The sequence below is a fragment of the Aedes aegypti genome, chromosome 3 (genome assembly GCF_002204515.2).
Source record: "Aedes aegypti strain LVP_AGWG chromosome 3, AaegL5.0 Primary Assembly, whole genome shotgun sequence".
Classification (NCBI taxonomy): domain Eukaryota; kingdom Metazoa; phylum Arthropoda; class Insecta; order Diptera; family Culicidae; genus Aedes; species Aedes aegypti.
The window spans coordinates 71,769,667-71,790,888 of record NC_035109.1 but is presented as its reverse complement, the minus strand read 5'-3'; the positions used below and the strand labels follow the sequence as shown (position 1 = coordinate 71,790,888).

General features: G+C 37.6%; 1 protein-coding gene across 2 annotated transcripts in view; it reads left to right on the top strand.

Annotated features, from left to right (window-relative positions):
- The first annotated feature begins 3,725 nt into the window (after window positions 1-3,725).
- Window positions 3,726-21,222, top strand: part of LOC5574559 (connectin) — a 764,796-nt gene continuing 747,299 nt past the window's right edge. For both annotated transcript variants that reach the window (XM_021849123.1, XM_021849121.1), the window contains exon 1: window positions 3,726-4,078. The gene's annotated coding sequence lies outside the window, so the exon portion shown is untranslated. The remainder of the gene's footprint in view (window positions 4,079-21,222) is intronic.

Below are 21,222 nucleotides of genomic sequence, written 5' to 3'. Positions count from 1 at the left end.
AAGCTAGTTCTAGCGGTAACCAGTCGAGCGACAGCTGGACGCTTAACCTTTCGGTTGTCTCGTGACTCATAAAAGTCAGAACCACCTCGCTGAAGATGTGTACAACAAGCGAGGTTGTTGTACAAAATGTGTACATGTTGATTCAGAAGATCTGTTTTCACATTAGGATCATGTATGAAGAAAGGTGATGGCTGGGATCCAATCCCATCCCTGAAGTAGTCACTTATGACATAAAAAGCCATAGTGACGACTTCCTTTGGAAGGTAAGTATAGCCGTAAGTCCCGAGATAAACTAACCCAGGGCCAAAAGCATGATTCAAATGAAGGGTTCAATACTGATTTTACAGGGCAATTCAGAGAATAACCTGAGTTACTCATTTAGTTAAATTCGGCGATTTTTCAAATCTTCCTCTCCTTCCATGGTAAGATATTTTGTAGATACGTTGTATGATTCTTGAGAAACCCCCCACTCCTTCCCTCTTCACCATAAATATCAACAATCGTGTTTTAAAAGACTACCCGGATAAAAAATATTTGTATTGTATTTTTTATCCGGGTATATAACAATATAACGTATTGCAACAGTATCATTCAATGTATTGGAAATACAATACAGTATATTGTAAAATGACAATACAATTACAGTACAGAACAGTTCACTGTATGGTATATGAGATTTTTGCAATATAATGTATGGGTGGTTAAGTATCGTAACAATATAAATATAAATATTTTCTCATACAAACATTTTGAAAATACCATACGATATATTGTTCATGTATTGTCTTGATAAGCATTTCGTGTATTGTTGTACAATACGAAAACAATTCATCGAACTGTATTTCAATTAGTGGTGAAAAGTATAGAATTTGTATTTTGTATGGATTGTCCCCCAACTTACCGGATATTCGTGCCAAAAGTAGCAACGTAATTACAACTTTTATAGAAGTAAAGATGTTTATCATGGTTGCATTCGTCGTTACAGCTAATGTCAAGTGACTACTAAAAAACTACTTATTTTTACTTTTTGAATATTTTTCACCCAACATTTCTTGCTTTCTGAACTTGTTTTGTTAACTTCTTTCAGCAAAGCTACATAGAAAAAAACAACAGTTGTTTTATGCGAAAATTTGGCCAAAATTGTAAGGTATAAAACCAATTAAAAACAATACAATGTTCTGTAACAATATATTATATTGTTTTTGAATTGTATATCCAAACAAGAATAATGTTGCTTCGACATTCAATTACAATACGCTGCATTGTATCCAATACGTTATATTGTACATTAATGGTTTATTCCATTCACTGAATGATACGTTTTTATCCGGGTGTCTCACTTATCTGCGAAATGGAATGCAGTGCAATGTTTTTTGGAGAATCATCCTAGTAAAAATGTGAAGAGTTTTAATTTCAGTCAGTATAATTAAACTTCAAAAAAATAAGGTAAAAAATATAGTATGAATCATAAGAGTAACTCCAAGACTTCCCTTAGAAGCTAATGGGTGGAAATTCCAAAAACCTTGTTATGTGTAATACGGTTATGATGTTTACTTCCGCTTTTTTTTCATTTCATAGAAATATAATTGGACAAAAAACAAGCTAGTCTTATTTTTTTTGTTGCACAGAAAATCACCTTAAAATATCGTTGTAATGTTTGGAAACAATAGAGTATCTTAGTATACTTAATTTGAAACCGGCCATATGACACTTCCACCCCTGTGTGTTGGCCCCTTATGTGGAACTTTTTGTAAGAATCTCAGGAGAATACTCTTAAACCTTCCATACACCAATACATTGAGGTTTTCTTGATTACTTTCAATTTATTGCAGAGAAATTTCCTGAGACGTTCAAGGTTTGCTTAAGGTATTCTTAACCGAAAGGGTGAAACATTCAAGTAGAAATATTCCGAGGAATTCTTATTGTTCCGCAATCGGCGGACGCGCCTCCGTTACCAACGAGCGCCCATCGGGAGTCAACATCAACGGCTCAGATCAACATAGCTGACGCAGCAGTGGAACGTAAGATAAATAAGAACATATATAAAAACAGTAAAACAATGTGAAAGATTTTTATCGGTAGTTCGGTTTACTCAATAGTTTTTGATATTCATGCTTAAAATTAATTAAATTTAATAAAATTTAAATATCTGTGAAAGTATTCGACTGGCTTAAGGTCGATTTCAATAATTTGGAAGTAGAGCAGTGAATACCATTTAAAGATGAACTACATTCAGCGAAAGTTTAGCTACGTTTATGTTGGAATCACAATTGCAAGTGTTTGTGGAAAGAGTAGTAAATGAGCTTTCCCTACACTTGTAAATTAACTACAGCAGAACACTGATAATAGAGAGCGTACCGTAGCAAACTGCCTTCTGAACGTAACGAAGAGTTACGTAGACACTAAACACAAAATTTAACTAATTCGCCAATACATTACGTGAAACCACCACATTAGCGAGTTTGCCTTGATTTGCGGAAGTCTATCATCCGAATTGTTCCCTGTATAGGGAACACCTAGGAAGGTAATCTTGTTCTCGTAGTGTGATCCCCGAAAGAACTCAAAGTAAGGTTCAAATTACTTTGAAATCCTTAACTTCAGCCATATCTCTGCATTCCAAATAAAATGAATTCTATTCATAAGCCGTAACTAATTCCTGGTACCAAATAACCTAGATTATGACAGTAAACTACTGGATTTCACTGTTTCGCCGAACAGTTGATCATCCCCAGTGTTGGTAGACTCACACTCAAATCTCATTCATTGAGTTCTCCCGCGAGAGCAAACTCATTTAAGACCTGCTTCGCAAAACTCACGCATGATATTTTGATGCAAAATCACTTGTTCCCACATCACCCATATCGTCAAAAATGGTTCAATCATAAACCCATCGGAAATCAGTCAAAACCCAATTTTAATGTTCATATTGGAGAGGTTCGTTACATACAAATCTGAAGTGCTTTGCGAGAATTAACAGTGGAATACAAGCCTATGAGTCAAACGAATGAGCCCAGTTAGGCACAATATATTGGCTATTGTGTAGAATGAGCTTCAACTCAAAGATAAACATTTCAACTTTGAGAAAAAAGAATTTGAAATTTATGCATATTCATCAGTGTAGTTATTCAATGTGTTAATTCTGACCTCAGAATCACAGTAGCTTTTGGAGGTAAATTTTGAGTGATGTAACTCAAAATGTTTTTGTAACTTGATGATTATGGTCCATCCAAGTGCACATTTTTCGTCCTCTTATTAAATTTAAAACTTTTGAGCTGTCGTCTACAGTGTTTGAAGTTAAAAAGTGTTACAAGTTAATCCGTTTGACGGTAAGTCAATGCTACGGAATAATTACTTTAAAAATCTGGCATCACTGCTCCCAGATAGCAATGGAATGAGGTGACGATGCAACATGGTTTTCAAAACTTGTCGTGCAACACATAAAACTGCACTTTTACATTCTCTCTCAATGATCAGAGAAGAGAGTAAGGAAGAGAGCGCATCCCGCTGATGCGCCCGACAACATGTGACAGAAATCTCGCAAATATGCAGCGCATAAACACGATGGGGAGCATTTTCTTGCGTCCTGAAAAGGCGAAGGTGCTGGCGCGGCGTGGGACCCCATGGAGGAAAACGGGGTCCAGGCAGGAATGGAGCAAAACAGACTGGAACAAAAAAAATTGGGGCCAAGTCCTGACGCCTTTCTCGACGCTGGTCCAAAGATTATCGAATCAGTTGGTTGGAATTCGTTGGAGGGCCATCAGGTGTGCGCTTTCTCGCCGTTCGCCGATCGGTCGGTTTCGGTTTCTTTGCTATTGTTATCGTAATTCGCTTTTCGTCGTTATCGCCTGGTCTAGCCGGAAAACGGAAACGGTGCGGTAGTCGCGTGAGGTGCGTGCGTGATTATTTCCAAGCGAGTGGAGCAGAGTGGAATAGGGAACCGCAGGGGGATTTTGTTGCTTTTAGTGGATGGTGGTCGTTGGTTGAACTGATTGGAAAGGTGCTTCCGGCAAGGTGACGAAGTGACGAAGGCTCGCCACATCGTTGAAAGATGTGCTCGGTCTAGTTGGAAGTAGTGGAAGTGAGTACGAGAAATGTAGACTATAGGTGATATTTGTATTACGAAGAAAACAGTTTTGCGAGATTTCAATCGGTTTGATGTGCATATAAATCGCGTACTTTGAGATATGAAGCATATGCTAAATTTTGTTACTGGTTTCATAAAGTTAAAAATTTCAACTTCTCTTCTTCAGGATCAATGATGAAATTTATGGAGGCGCATGGTTGCTCATAATTTTACGAACATCAATTAACATAAATTTTTTCGGCTTCAAATCTGTTAAGTCAAAGTATATGAACTTTGAAGAATACGCAGAATGGCTGTACACTTAAAAACTATTTTTAAACTTTCATTTCTAAGAGATTAAAAAAAAAAACACCCAGCTTTTCTGTTGAAACTTCGAATTAGTCGACTTTCTTGTACTTGATAATCAAATCAAACTACTTAACTTTCTGAAACCATAAATTAGAGAATAAAAAATGATAGTGAATCGGTGAATCTGTTTATCGAGATCGATTTCCGAATTTGAGTGCGTACAATGACTACAATTAGTACCCAACGGCAGAACATCTAGATATTGTTTAAAAAGTGGACAATAGATTGAAAGCTACTAGTCCATCTGAAACTGACACTGGTGGCAGTTTAGAAGTAACAAGTCGTTGTTAGCCTTTATGGGAAGAGAATTAGTCTCGAGTTGCAAGTCTCTCAATTTTTTTGACCATGATCGCCAACATTTTGCATGCAATTTTCAGTAGTTAGATGAGATTGATAACCAACAGAAGTTCTCATCATAGGTACATATATGTACAGCTTGTATTCAACATTATATGCAAGAAATTCTTGGAAGCAAGAGCTACATGAGAGTAAGTGAAATTTCAAGGATTAGTAAGCATAGCAAGTTTTTTTTTTCAGATAGGGAGAGAGTCGGAGAGGGGCCAAAAATAAAGTGTCATGACACGTTATTTTAGCTGAACATCAATCCCGTCGTAAATGTAGTGTAACATTAGGGGGAGATTCTCTACTACTGAATACCTAAGCCGTCAAATTCGATACTAAAAAAATATTGTAATATGACCACTAACTTTGGATATATCAATCCGAATTTAAGCTTGTTTTTGATGATGTATTTCATATGAACATTTGTTAATATAGGAAGGTGACCTTCAATACCGGACACAACTCTGAAACATTTCGAAGTTATTTAATTTGTGGTTTATTTAATGTTCCTCTCCAGTAGGAGTCATAAGCTACCAATTCAAAGCATCTTGTATGGGTTATTTGAGTTAAACTTTGCCTTGAAATAAAGATAACAAAAATTAATCTTTACTTCAAGACGTACAGTAAGTGAGTAACCAGATTCTGTATTTCCATACAAAATGCCCAAGTTAAGGGTTTTGTATCGTGGATACTAATTTTGCTGAAATTTGAATAACGAACTACAAATAACTTGAAGTTTTGTCTTACTGAATTAATTACATTGTACTCATTTTCCAAATAGTTTCAAGCATTTTTTCAAAGATGTGTAATCGTTAGCCTCTGTAACAGCTTCTTTTTCTGCTAATACTGCATGTATGCATATTGATTGGATCATGATATATTTATTTTCCGGATACTGCTCGGCTTTATGGAGCCTTTCACTACATATTTCAAACGTACTAAACCAACTGCTGATAGCTGAAAATCGGAGTCTAGCAATCGATAGTACCGGTTGGAAAAATAAATTTAAAAAAATGAATTGAAATCGCACTCAACCATGATCTAGCGAGCAAGTACCACGCTAAATACGCTGAGTTCGATGAGGAAAAAGTTTTGTGTAGCTTCTCGTAATAGGTTTCTTCACATTTTCGTCAAATGAATGCGATTATGTGATGAGTGGATTATTGTTGTAAAACGGAAGTATGTAATCAAATTCACTTACGTCCGATTTCCAATACACAGCGAGAATTCGTAAGCCGATAAGAATTTAGTTTTTGCTGTGCAATTACAGGTAATATTTTTATGATGAACGCCTCTAGAGGTATTTTTGATATAATTTTTGGTTCTGTTCTTGCAGAGTTCATCAGAGCAGGAAGCTTAAAAATCTCTCTCAAGTTAGTTGAACGTCCCTGTCCCTGAGATCCTTGAAGAACTATTGGCGGAGCTCATAACAAATTCGTTTTAAAATAAAACTGTCGAAATTAAACGTTCCTGTAAAGATTTCTAGCAATTAGCAAAATTGTAGGCGAGTTCGTTCAAAAAATATTAAATTCAAACCATTCTTTGGTGGTACAGTCTTGAAGATACTTACTGCATACTCCTATCGAATTTCTTGATTACCTATGGAGGGCTTCCAATCAGATCTGTGACAGACATCTGTAGAAAATGCTGCAACTATTTGCAGAGAGCTTGAGCTTGAGCATGATTGGCCGCCCGTGGATGCTACTCCAGTATCGCCAGATCAGCTGCACTTACACAAGGAACCAACCAGATGACTGCTTGGGATAAACAGGCATCCTCAGTGTATAAGTGCTGGTGGTCTTCTATTTTTAGGCAACAATGGTGCCTGCCACGTCAGAATGCAGACCAATGAGGTGAAGGGGAAGGAATTGATGAAGCATTCAACTGGGTTCCACGGTTGACCGTATATACCACTGCGTCAACGCCAGTTCATGCGGGAAGGGTGAAAGGGTGGGGTAATTTTTATGGCAGAGAGGCTTGCTGGTTTGGTTAGCAGACGGCCTATGTATCAGGCGTAAAGGAAGGCAAGCTATAATGATGAACGAGTGGAAGCGTAGGGAAACGGTTTATTTCTGTCCGTCTCAGGTTCTAGCAAATGCTATGAACTGAGATAGATACATCAACTGTGATATATTAAGAGCTGTAGATAGAAGCAAGTGAAAGATACAACTACTAAGTACGAGGAATGGGACGGGCCTGGGATTGAACCCAAGACCTTCTGCATATGAAGCAGAAGCGGTTGCCATTAGACCACCAACCCCGTCTGCTGCAACTATTTGCAGAGAGAAATAAATATCCCAAAAGATCCCAATAGACTTCATGAGATTATATTATTCTACAAGGCACAAGATGGAATTTCAAGAGCCACATAAGTAAGTTTAGATGCAATTTTTGCATACATTTACCGAAAACTAAGTTACTTCTAAAATCTTTGAATAATTTCTTATATCTTGCTTCATTTCTGGGGATAATTGATATATATCTGATGAAATGCTATGGAAAATTTAATTTTATTCCTTATTTGAGACATACTGAATAATTGAATATTGAGAATATTGAGTCTTAATTTTAGTGAGTTCTGCGTTCCTATAAAATTTGATTTCAAGAACTTTAATTTCCAGGAGTCCAATTTCAATGCCCAATGTTTCCAACGTTCACAATATTTACTCCATCCGGGAAATTGGTATGGATCTATAAAAATGGCATCAATAAATGCAGTGGTTGTTAAGAAGTTGAACAGACTACCGGACAAGACTGTGCAGTCTTTATAATTCATTAGAATCCACTCACTATCTCATATAGAATTATGGAAATTTAAAGACTGACATGACATGGTACTTAAAAAAATGTTTTGGTACGCAGTAAGGAAGTTTGGTTTAACATGATTGCAAAATTTCTCATGTTTTAAGTTAATTGGCTTATAAGAAACAGAACATGATAGTAGGTACATTCTAGAATCTGATATCAATAAAATGAAGCAGTTTAATATCAAATGCAATGCTATTGCGGGAGTTGTGGTAGTGCTATTAATTATAATTGAGTACTATGAATATCCACATATATGCTGATGTTAGGCCTTCTTCAGGTACCTCTTAAACTTACAGTCACTCCACAGTGGAGAGCACAATACCGTAAACCGGGGTGACATATCTTAAAAAAATCGAATCGAATCGAAATTGATGAAATATTTCCAAAGCATGAATGATGCTTCTTTTTCTTATATGAATGAGTTAATTAAAATTAAGATTGTTGCAAAAATTGAGTTTAGGACATGTGCAAATTTGTCAAGTTTTATAAACAATGATTTCTATCATAATGAATGACACTATCGAAGAATCATGTTTCACATGATTTCTGCAAACGATATGAGTAAGGAAAATGCGGTTGTTACTAAAAATGGTATCGATAAGAACGATCCAGTTGTCGGAACTGTCATAAGTACCGTCGTGCGGGGTGACATTGGACCATAAGGGTGACTTTGGGCCACTATTTCACAGCAAACTAAAACTTAAATAATAAAAACAATGGGACAAGTTGCTAGAATACTTTATGAATAGCCATTAGAAAAAAAAAAAAAAGAAAAATATTATAGTTACTAACGATTAGCACTTGGAGTCTTCCAACGTCGGGTGCTTAGGACGATCTACGGCGGTGTGCAGGAGAACGGTGTGTGGCGGCGAAGGATGAACCACGAGCTCGCCCAACTCTACGGCGAACCCAGTATCCAGAAGGTGGCCAAAGCTGGAAGGATACGATGGGCAGGGCATGTTGCAAGAATGCCGGACAGCAACCCTGCAAAGATGGTTTTCGTTTCGAATCCGGTTGATGCAAGAAGGCGTGGAGCGAAGCGAGCTAGGTGGGCGGATCAAGTGCATATCGATTTGGCGAGCGGGGGGCAGAACCGAGGATGGAGAGATGCGGCCGCGAGCCGAGTATTTGCATTTTCAAACGAAATTTTTAAGACATATTAAAAATTGATCAGTGTTACCGCGGATTACGGCAATCGTAATTCCACGCAGTTTTAAAAATAAAATTCTCTGACTTTCCCTGATCTTTAAGTCGACTTTCAGGGAAATTTCAGACCACTGAAATGGTAAATTGAACCGAAATATGTAAGATTTTCGAAGCTACATATTCCATTATTTGCACGAATCAAAGTTATCTTTACTCTTTTGATGAATTACAAACGTTTTTGAACCGTACTTCAAGTTTTTACAAGGTAATATTCCATTGATTAAGAACTATCTCGGAAAATAAGTGCAAAAAATTCAACAGATATTTCCCTGGAAATTTCTTTTGGAAAATTCTTAAGGGACCATCCATAAATAACGTGGCATTTTTTGGCCAATTTTTAGCACCCTCCTCCCCCATCGTAGTCAATATTCCCATACCTAATACAGTCAAACCTCCATGAGTCGATATTGAAGGGACCATCGACTCATGGTAGTATCGAGTAATGGAACAGAAATCCTTTTGGAAGCTGTTTCGTGGGGCCATCTGTTTGGCATTAACATCCCTACTAGGTCAGAGCCTGCTTCTCAGCTTAGTGTTCTTATGAGCACTTCCACAGTTATGAGCTAAGAGCTTTCTTTGACAAAGTTGGCATTTTCGCATTCGCATATCGTGAGGCAGGTACGATGATTCTTTATGCCCAGGAAAGCCAAGGGAATTTCCTTTACGAAAAGATCCTGGACCGACCGGGAATCGAACCCAGACACCTTCAGCATGGCATTGATTTGTAGCCGCAGAATCGAACCACTCGGCTAAGGAAGGCAAAAGGATGTAGGCGACAAAAACCTACACACTTAGATTTTTTCTCGTTGTTCGGTAAATTATCTTACCGGAAACGTACTGTAAATAAATATTTAACTGAGGTTTCGGTAATGCAGACGAGATTTACCGAAAAACCTTAAATGTATAAAAAAAATCAAAACAATATTCCACGAGTTTTACCGAAATCGTCGTTTCATTACCGAAAAAACTGTAAATCGTTTAGATTCGCCGTAGACTGTAAGTTTTTACCGTACTTCAGTTCAATATGCTCAATGCTTTACCGAACAAACGGTAATTTGAAAATTCTGAGGCCACCATGTTTGTGTCTAAGTGCTAATCAACAAGATCAGATGAATAGCATCTGTTTTTTTTAACTACAGCAGCGCGATTAGCGTCCGATACGTATTTTACGTAAGTATGACCAGAGTGTTTCTATGAAGATGGAAATAAATGTTTTCGTTGTAGTATACAGCCGCCAATTTACGTTCCCGGATTGCAGCATCGCGTTACGAGCACAACTACCCATGACGGAATCGCACCGGCAGCGGTTTTCTTCATAGGGGGTAAACAGCCAGGATTGTTGTCCGATGTCCTACCTGATCCCGCTGACGGTGTTCAATGGCCTACTCTTCATCTAAAGAAAAGGAAACAGCATAATTCGCGAAATAAATTGATTCATTACATTTGATTCCAATATAAATTTCGTTGTTTTTTTTATAATTCTATTCTATTCTACCTGCTGTTACGAACAAAGCGTTCGGTAATTTATTTAACATTTCGGTCGGTAATATTCTACGAACATACTGTAAATTTTTGACAGCTGTGTGTTGATTAAAGTTACAGATTATTCGGTAATTCTTAACTTTACCGAAAGCATTACCGAGCGCTCAGCGGTTTTTATTTCGGTAAAAAAATTACCGAAGTCGGTGATATTTTCTAAGTGTGTAGCGTTGAAAAAATTGACTTTCAAGTTATTCAACAATTTATCATTCCATACAAATTGTTTGTGGGTGAAATAACAAGCCAATACTCTTTGGATCGTGTTATTTTTTTCTGTTAGACGGAAAAACGCCTACAAATACCATTGTATAGCTTACAAACAGTCGAATTTTTGAGTGTATCTTGCTTAAACCCGACCAAAACGTCACTTACACTCCTTTGCGTTTGGGCCTTCCATTTGTTTTAGTAATTCTGTTTTAAATTTCTCCAAGAATAATTAAATCGGTCAAAGTGTTTGCCTATATGCTTTCGAGGGTTAGAACTATGCTGATACTATGATTTATATCCAGATGGAAATTCTTCAACAGTGCTCATTTATTTTTTGAACAGGCAACATTGCTGCATGTGGTGAAAAAGATAGCACACACAAATCATGGCTACTATGTTTCACTGCATATATTCAGTGATGCCTGCCGAGCAACTCAATTATTATAGCCGAAGATTTTCAACTCATACAAAAATCAAAAACTAATTACTGAGGCGACTGATTTGAGCATGGTTTTCGGCAAAGTTTTAGTTGACGCATGTATCAAACAGTATTAGCGTAGCTCCAACTCTCAAGACTACATGGACGAAGACTATTACCGATTGCACGAATGGCTTGCTTTTGTCATAGGAGTTCCCATATAAACTTTGAAGGACTCGTGTAGTCCCAGTTTTCATCCTAATGAGCTCATATTTTGGGAGGATGCTCAGAATATGATTGAGAGTTTAATGAGCGGTGTGCAGCAACAATGAGTTTTTAAACCACCTTAATATGTACTTTCAATAATTCTTCACAATGATTCGTTATAGGTAATTTATACAGGTTACTATTTTAGGATACTCTTTCCTGAGAAATTTATCTAAAGATTCTTAAACGTACTGCATTCAGGAATTGAATAATGCTCTAAGAATAAGTTTTATGATATGAGATGAACAAGCCTACGGCTGAAAATCTCATTGACAAAGAAAGAAAAAGGGGGTACAGGTATTTAGGCCGAATGTCGATAGGCCGAAAGGATCGTTAGTCCAAAAAAATATTTGATAATTTACTACTATTTCGAATGTCTAACACATTCATAAGTGTTTTTTCCTTCTCTTCAAAATAGGCTGTTCTTCTAGTTATAATTCACAGCGGTTAGGTAATGAAAATTATCCTGATCTAACAACTAACAATTCGACCTAAAAATTCATCCAGCGGATTCAAATTATCCTGATCTATCCGTAATTCGGCTTTAGGACATTTCGTCGAATGACATTTGGTCGAATGACGTCTGATCGAATGACATTTGGTCGAAAGTACATTTGGTCGAAAGGACATTTGGTCGAATGGCTTTAGAACACTTATTTTGGTCAAATGATGTTTCGTTGAACGGAAATTTGATTGAGGTTTATTGAAAGATCATTTGGTAAAATTGATTGTTGTTTTCTAAGTTTGCAAAGTGATAAGATAACGTATTCTTTTGAATAATCTGAATCATTAACTGTTGTTCAAAAAAATTGGACTTTTTACGTAGTCCTATTTTTAAATTTAATACAACTTTTTATTTGTATTTTAAAGTTATGCCAAAATCTAAAGTTTCAATGATTATTGATGTTTTTAGTAGTTTTTTTTCCATTGACTGAAACACTTAGCTCTAGTGAATTTATTATTCTTTTAAAATATCATCATTCTTTGAAAAAGTGCTCAACAAGTTATTTTATTACTAAACGAAGTGATTATGTTCACTTCATGTTTTCTTCATTTATCATTCTTTTAAAATATCATCGTTCTTCGCGATGAAGATCAGCTCACCAGATGGAAGCATTCGGAGAGAGTGCTCGGAATCTTTTTTTGCTTTCCGGGTCTTGCAGCTCACGGACGTGGGTAAGATTTTTGAATGCGGAAATCAGAAAAAATTGCGGGAAAAATTAGCTTTAAGAAAAACCTTTATCGCGAAGTGAATGTTAGGTGTCGGTAACTCTACTTATAGCAAATTGGCTTATTATGACGTCCAGCTCAATAACATTCCTAAAGCAAATATATGATTTCGATGACCTCGGGTGAATAACAGAGTTTGCAGTAGAAACTTTGGATTATTAAAAATAAAAATTGTGCTTATTCTATGCATCGGGTAAGGAAAGACGAGTTCACTGAGGTGACAAAAGTTGGCTTGTTTCCATGTAAGATCAGCTTATCTCGAATCTTAGAACATACCTGAACGGTAGAGCGTCCATAAAAATGAATATCAAATTTTTGCTAATCACATATACTGGCGTGAATCGCAAGTCAGTCCTATCCGCATTTTAATCAAAATTGAGTTGAGTTCAGATTTCAACAGCATCTTCCAATGCTCTTTCAGCTGCCTCAATGAGATACTATAATTTGTTCGATGAAATTAGGAAAAAGCAGCAAGTGAAATTGTCCCATAATAAAAATAAACTCATATCAGTCCCACTACAGATTTCCACACTGTTTTACACAAAAATGAACCATTTTTTGGTCATCTTTGTATTTTTCTCGGAAAGATATCGTAGTGAAGTGCAAATTTTGAACGTTTCATTTGAACTTGAACATGTTTCAATTCTCTGGAATTTTGTGAATATTCGTATGAAAAACGACTTTGGAACCTTCACCGCTCATTTCTCAATGCCTACTTCTTACAGATGGGACTGAATTGCGATTCTTTGCGTACTTTTTCAATTATTCATTACTCATTATTATTAGCGACAAAATGCTACTCTCGACGGTAGTAAGACTAAACGTAAAACTTGGTTTCCATACGATTTAGATTCAAGCACAACTCTTTCCACGTGGGTTCGACCAAATATCATATGCTTTCTGTTGCAACTAAACCTTTTCGACCAAATGTCCATTCGACGAAATGTCCGTTCGACCAAATGTACTTTCGACCAAACGTCATTTGACTAAGTGTCGTTCAACCAAATGTATTTCGACCAAATGTCATAGATTCCCGTAATTCGGGTAGCATTGATATTTTTATATTTTAAAATTTTCAATTCAAAATGCATGTAATGCAAGTTTTACATTTTTCAACCAAGTACTGTCACCCATTGATCATGTCTATATACTGTATTTTGTTTCATGAAAGTTTAAAGCATGTATAAAAAATGTGTTAAGTGATTTTTTTATTTAGGTAATATGGGGTAACATTGATCACCCATGAAAATGACGTTCAATAATATTGAAATATATCTTTATAAATTCAAATCATTGTCCCTGAAGACGAATATAGAGGCCAAACTCTTACAAATCATTTACTTTTTGAGTCATTTCAAAATTAAAAACACATTGAATTGCGGAATACGCCTAAATATAGACAATTTTCTATGGAAATTCTGCATTCCTTATGTTAATTTGTGGATTTTGCTTAACATATTTATGAAAGTTTTGACAACGGAATGTTATATATAGTAACAACCGCATTTCTCTTACTCAAATCGTTTTCAGCACTCATGTGAGACATGATTTTTAAATCGTCTCATTCATAATCATAAAATTCATTGGTTCCAAAAATTTAAAAATAACGCATGTACAGAATTACAATTCATGCTTTGAAAATATTTCATCGATAAATGTTGATTCGAACTTTTTACGAGGAGGATCATTGCGATCAATAACACCCCGGATTACGGTAATTACCCATTCGACCTTACGGTTCATTAGAACTATGACATTTTCGGCCTAACCACCTTTTGGGCCTTATGGTGTTCGGCCTAATGGCCTTCGGCCTAACGACATTCAGTCCAACAACATTCGGCCTAACGGAATTCAACCTAACGGGATATAATTCTCTCTCTCTCTTGTTCTAAGAAACTTCTTCAAAATCTTCTATAAATATCACAAAGACTTTTAACAATATTTTAATACATTATTTAGGAGATTCCTTCAAGCTAAAATCCTAGAATTTATGCTATCTACAGATTTTCTGGATTACCAAAACCAATTTCTTCCGAGAAGTTATTCAGAAAGCCTTTCGTTTGTGAAATTATTCGGAAAGGAATTTCATGAGACATTTTTAAAAGAATCTTAAGAATTTCTGGAGGATTTCCTGAGTGTATTCTAAGAAAAAAAAAATGAAAAAGAAGAAATAAAGCTCCTGATACAGTTCAGAAGTAACGCTCTCACTCAAATCAAGTCATTTAAAAAAATCGGAAAACTGGTGATTATAGTTAACGGCATTTTTTTTTTCTTTTAAACCCATCAATCAATCAATCAATCAATCGTTCGGAGAGCACTGTTGATGTTTTTTGTTCCAGAAAAATTAAATTCTAAGGCTATATATAGGTAGTGAAATAGACTCTAGTATGAATAAGAGCGTTTTCTCAATGATGAGCTGCTATTGTGAACGATACATTCACTAATTTCGTGCAGAAATCGTATTCAATGAAAACATCATGATTATTGTATTGCTGAGAATGCCTAATTGATAACATCGCAGACAATTAACGTGTTTGATGTTGTAGTATGTTGTTGATATTTTTGACCTCTAGTGAAATTTCCTGACTTTCCCTGACTTCCCGGATAAACAAATGAATTCCCTGACTTTCCAGGTTCGACACTGTGAATATTGTTGCGCCTTTTTCAACATTAATTCTCTTTAGTGGTCGATATAGAGTAACATATACTCAAAAATGTACTTTATACATATAACGTGGAATGCTTGAGCTTGATATACCAACCGATATATTTTGATATATATGTATGTTGACGTAACTACAGATTGTTTGCCTAGTTTGTGAAACAGAAGAATGGAAAGATACAACAACTTTTAGCTATGATTAGTTTAATTTCGGTGTGAACTGAGCTGGAAACCTCAATTGTATATCTACTGGTCTAAAATAATCAAATGATACATGGACAAGCGTTTTATTTTTTCAAAATGTTACTCATTACTTGTACAACCATCCATAAACGCGGAGATCTTAAATCATCTTAAATAATTATAAATTTATCTTCAAGAGAGCCAAGAGAGAAGTTATGTCATTTCTAAAAAATGATCAACTTATAAACAAAATATGTATTATTGTTTTTTTCTCAATTAACAAGAGATTACAGATTTTGTTGATGGAATCTGTAACGCAACTCGAGTTCAAGCACACAAGATTTAGTCTGGTACCATATTTAAGTTCTTGTTTATAATCAATAGTTTATTCATGTTCGTTACTACCGTACTTGACATGGTCTAGATTTTTTATTAATTTTGGAGAAATATATAATTTAAACACAAAACTACATTCACATCCGCAGAGATGAAACCGCGTGACACAGTAACCAGTAAACGGTAGTTGTTTATACAGATTTCATAAGATCATATCTTACTTACGTGTTATTAGTGCTTTAAAGTATTTAGGCGTATTATACAGAGGAATGTGAGTTTGATTCTCACACCAGTTCTCTTGATGAACGGTTCTCGATTTTGCCTCTTGACGTTGCATGCTGTTCCGATCTCTAGTGTAATACTTTATCCAAAGAACAAAAATCGTCCACTAAACTTTTTTTTTTGTACATTTTAATAATAAATTCATTACACGACTATTTTCAGAAAAAAAAAATAAAGAAATGTCCAGCGCCCCTCTTGAATATAAGCTCATGTCTTTTATTAAAGCTCTCTGACAGCCTTATTGCTCACGGACCCCGAAAACCATGAATATTAAGAATATTAGTAAACTATTTGTCTATTCCTCTGCATTATGTTCTGAAAGCTTTAGTTAACTCTCTATATCCCGATATTCTGTGTTTTCATATTAAGTTTGAGAACCTAGTCATGCACTGAAAACAGCTTTTCGCATTTTATCCGTTTTACATTTAAAATATTTGCACTTGTCAAAATTTCGCGATTTTGCAACTTTGATACATTCATAAAAAGCACATTTCGCAATTCGTAGAAGAGCATTTTCGTATTTGTTGTGTTTTTCTTTCACCATCGTTACTAGACTTAATAGTGAAAGTAAAGTATTACAACATTGATCGTTTCTTGATTTTTCGTTGTTTTCTGAAATGGTTTCGTACTGGGAGGGAGAAACCAATACAAAATTTCTGTACGTCATAGTGAGCCGGGATTCCGCTGCCACGAACTGTCACTGTGAGCCCAAATCTCAAACATTGGACTAACATGGAAAAAGCGCGTAACTGATTAAAACACATTTTCGCATTTCATCAAGAGTGACAAAAATCGAATGAAAATCAATTCATGCACACAATGCAAGTGTGATTCAATCTGATTGATTATAAAGCATTGAAAAACGCATCGTTTTACTTTTTCCAATGAAAATGAATATTGTGCATAGTGCATAGAAAACTGTGGCCCTTTTTCCATGTTTGTCAGGAAAGATCGAAAGTACACAACAAAAGAAAACTAGCGATTTTCCCCAAGCCTGCCTTGATTGTTGTTGGCAAGCTGGAGTTATCTTGCAGTTCAAACAAACGTTGTTCTTTATTTCGTGTGTAGTATCTATGCCTCCCTCCCAGGTTTCGTACATTATTTTCATAGAAAATAATTTATTTTATCTCAGCAAACCGTATATTTTTATAACATATGAACCTATATTGTCATAGCTGTTTACATACATGGTATGAAACTGCTTCATAGCAGAGAAGAAATCATTTTTTTTTTTTTTTACTTTAACGTTTATTTAACAGGCTCAAGCGCCACTAGGCATAACGGAGCCGAATTCAATTGATTTTTTTTTTACAAATTCATAATTGCTTCTTAATAATCTATATTAGTTTTGGGGAACCGTAAAACTCGCGGTTTGGCCGAGGTTAAGGATAACAAAAAAATGAAGGAGAGGATAGGGTTAAGGTTTACATGTTGACGTTCAGCGTGGTAGTGAGTATCGTTGTTGCTGCAGGTCAACCGTAGAGTGGACATGACGACAACCTGTAACGGTACAAACAAACGTATTTCGAGGGGACAAGGTGGACAAACGAAACCAGAAAGGGAACTATGTGGACAGCGAGAATGGGAAATCAGACAATGACATCATTTTGCTTCAAAAATTTGTAAATAAGCATCATGTAATCGAAATCCAGCCTACCCAGAACATCTCTAATGTCTTCCTTATCTGGTTTCCCTCGGGCCCTGAGGGATTCACATAAATCGGATCTGGCAATGCCGTATTCGGAACAGTACCACACCACGTGGTTGATGTCTCTGTATCCTGCACCACAACCGCAACGGTTACTGTCTGAGAGCCCTATTCGATAGAGATGCGATCCCAAAGAGTAGTGGTTGGACATCAGCCGACACATTACCTTGATAAAGTCTCGACTCATGTCCAACCCTTTATACCACGGCTTCCTGGACACCCGAGGGAGAATGGAATGCAACCACCTACCCAAGTCACCATTGTCCCATTTCTGTTGCCAACTGAGCAGGGTTTGCTGACGAGCAATTGCAAAAAAATCATTGAAGGCGATTTGACGATCATAAATATCGCCTTCCATAGCGCCCACCTTGGCGAGTGAGTCTGCTTTCTCATTGCCCGGTATCGAACAATGTGAAGGGACCCATACCAAGGTGATGGTGTGATTCGATAAAGCACTCAATGAAGATCGTATTTCGCGAAGGAAATACGAGGAGTGCTTTAACGGCCTCATTGAACGTATAGCCTCAATGGAGCTGAGGCTATCCGTGAAAATGAAAAATCGATCAGAGGGAAGAGAGGCAATTCGCTCTAATGCATAATGTATAGCCGCTAATTCAGCGACGTATACTGAGCATGGGTTTTGAAGTTTATGGGCGGCACTATGAAATTCGTTATAAACACCAAATCCAGTGGAATCATTTGTTTTTGACCCATCAGTGTAAAACGTTCTGTCGCTGCTGACATGACCGAACTTGTTTGCAAAAATTAGTGGAATATACTCCTTTCGGAGATGATCTGGAATTCCATGGATTTCTTGCTTCATGGACAGATCAAAACCTACAGTAGAACTGGAGAAGTCTGGGAAGCAACTACGATTTGGAGCATTCAATGAAGGGTTAACCTCCAGACTCATGTACCAGTAGTACAGTGTCATAAATTTTGTTTGAGGATTTCGTTCGATTAGCTTTTCAAAATTTCCAATCACCAATGGATTTAACACCTCACATCGGATGAGGTAGCGTAGCGATAATTCCGCGAAACGATCTGATAAAGGCAGTACTCCTGCTAAAACTTCTAAACTCATCGTATGAGTTGATGACATGCATCCTAGCGCGATCCGAAGACAACGATACTGGATACGCTCCAGCTTCAGGATGTGTGTTTTCGCGGCGGATTGAAAACAAAAGCTACCGTATTCGAGAACCGACAGAATCGTTGTTCGATATAGCTTTATCAGATCTTCCGGGTGGGCTCCCCACCATGTTCCAGTGAGGGTACGCATGAAGTTGATTCGTTGCTGGCATTTCTGATACAAATATTTGATGTGCTTTCCCCAGGTGCATTTAGAGTCGAACCAGACCCCTAGATACATGTGTGAAATACCCTGAGCAAGCTCCTTACCCATGAGTTGAAGCTCTACCTTTGCAGGATCACGCTTCTTAGAAAAGACAACCAACTCAGTTTTCTCCGGAGAGAATTCGATACCCAGCTTCAAGGCCCAAGTAGACAAATTGTCTAGAGTATCTTGCAGTGGTCTTTGCAAATCATCCGCCCCTGGTCCTGTTACAGAAACAACGGCATCATCCGCAAGCTGTCTTAGCGAGCAATTTTCCACGAGACAATCATCAATGTCTCTGACATAGAAATTGTAAAGAAGGGGACTTAAACATGAGCCCTGGGGGAGACCCATGTAACTTATTCGTGAAGTTGTTGAGGTACCGTGAGAAAAGCTCATACGTTTCTCAGACAACAAATTATACAAGTAGTTGTTTAACAATAATGAAAGTCCACAATCTTGAAGTTTGTCTGAAAGGACATCTATGCATACTGAATCAAAAGCCCCCTTAATGTCCAAAAATACTGAGCCCATTTGCTCCTTTTGAGCATAGGCTAGTTGGATTTCTGTTGAAAGTAACGCAAGACAGTCGTTCGTTCCTTTGCCTCTGCGGAAACCAAATTGCGTATCTGAGAGAAAGCCGTTCACTTCAACCCATTTGTCAAGCCGATAAAGAATCATCTTCTCTAACAGCTTGCGTAAGCACTGCAGCATCGCGATAGGGCGGTACGAGTTGTAATCCGACGCGGGTTTTCCGGGCTTTTGGATGGCAATTACTCTCACTTGTCTCCAATCATCCGGAACAATGTTGCCTTCAAGAAACTGATTGTATAAGTCCAACAAGCGCCTCTTCGCGACGTCTGGGAGGTTTTTGAGCAAGTTGAACTTAATCCTATCCATTCCTGGGGCGGAGTTGTTACATGAAAGGAGAGCAAGTGAGAACTCAAGCATCGAAAAGGGTCTATCAACTTCGTTTCTCTCTGGCAAACAAGCGCGAACCGTCCTGTACACGGGAACGGAGTCAGGACACACTTTCTTAGCGAACTGGAAGATCCACCGAGAAGAGTGTTCTTTATCCTCATTTACCGACGACGCGTTGCGCATTCTTCTCCCGGCGGACCATAATGCTGTCATCGACGTTTCCCTCGAAAGTCCGTTTACGAAATTTCGCCAATATCCTCGTTTCTTCGCTTTGACAAGGCTACCAAACTTGCGTTCAAGAGAGGTATAGCGCTCGTAGTTTTCCCGAGAACCGCGTTTCCGGTATTCTTTAAACGCGGCGGATTTTTCCCGATATACTGCGGTGCACTCCTCATCCCACCACGGGGTGGGTGGCCGACGTCGAACTTTCGATCCCGGTATTGGTCGACGCTGTGCTTGAAGAGCACTGTTGACGATTAATTCGGATAGGAACTGATACTCTTCCAACGGAGGAAGTAACTCGACCGAATGCACGCCATCGATGATTAACTCAGCGTACTTTCCCCAGTCAATATGTTTCGTGAGGTCATACGCTAAGTCGATCTGGCGGGCCTGACACGAATCATTGGTGATAGAAATTTTGATAGGCAGGTGATCACTACCATGGGGATCTTGAATCACTTTCCACGTGCAATCCAATGATAGCGAATTCGAACAGATTGAGAGGTCTAACATGCTAGGTGGAGCTGGAGGTCTTACTCGTGTTGCTTCCCCAGTGTTTAAAATTGTCAAGTTGAAGTCGTCGCACAAGTCGTATATCAAGGACGAACGGTTATCGTCATACATTGACCCCCAGGCTGTACCGTGCGAATTAAAATCGCCAACGACTATCCGTGGAGCCGGCATAGCGCAGCAGATGGCTGCAAGGTCCCTGCGAGATACCCTGGCGCTCGGCGGCAGGTACACACTTGCTATGCTAAAGCTTTTGCCTCGTATCGTGACCTGCAATGCGACTACTTCGGTGCCAGTCATCGGGGGGAAGTCAACTCTATAAAAGGAGTGGAGTTTTCTGATCCCCAATAACACCCCTCCATAACCGTCCCCTCGATCCTGACGGATAATGTTAAAATCGTGGAAAGAAATATCTTTATCAGAAGTGAGCCATGTTTCACTAAGGGCAAATATGTCACAGCGCGTGCTGTGGACTAAAAATTTAAACGCATCAATATTTTTAAGAATGCTTCTACAATTCCACTGTAGGATTACGATCATATCCCCGACCTCGTTGGTTGAATTATCCATCGAGAGATATGAACGAATCAAGAATCGGCCATTGTGAAAACAG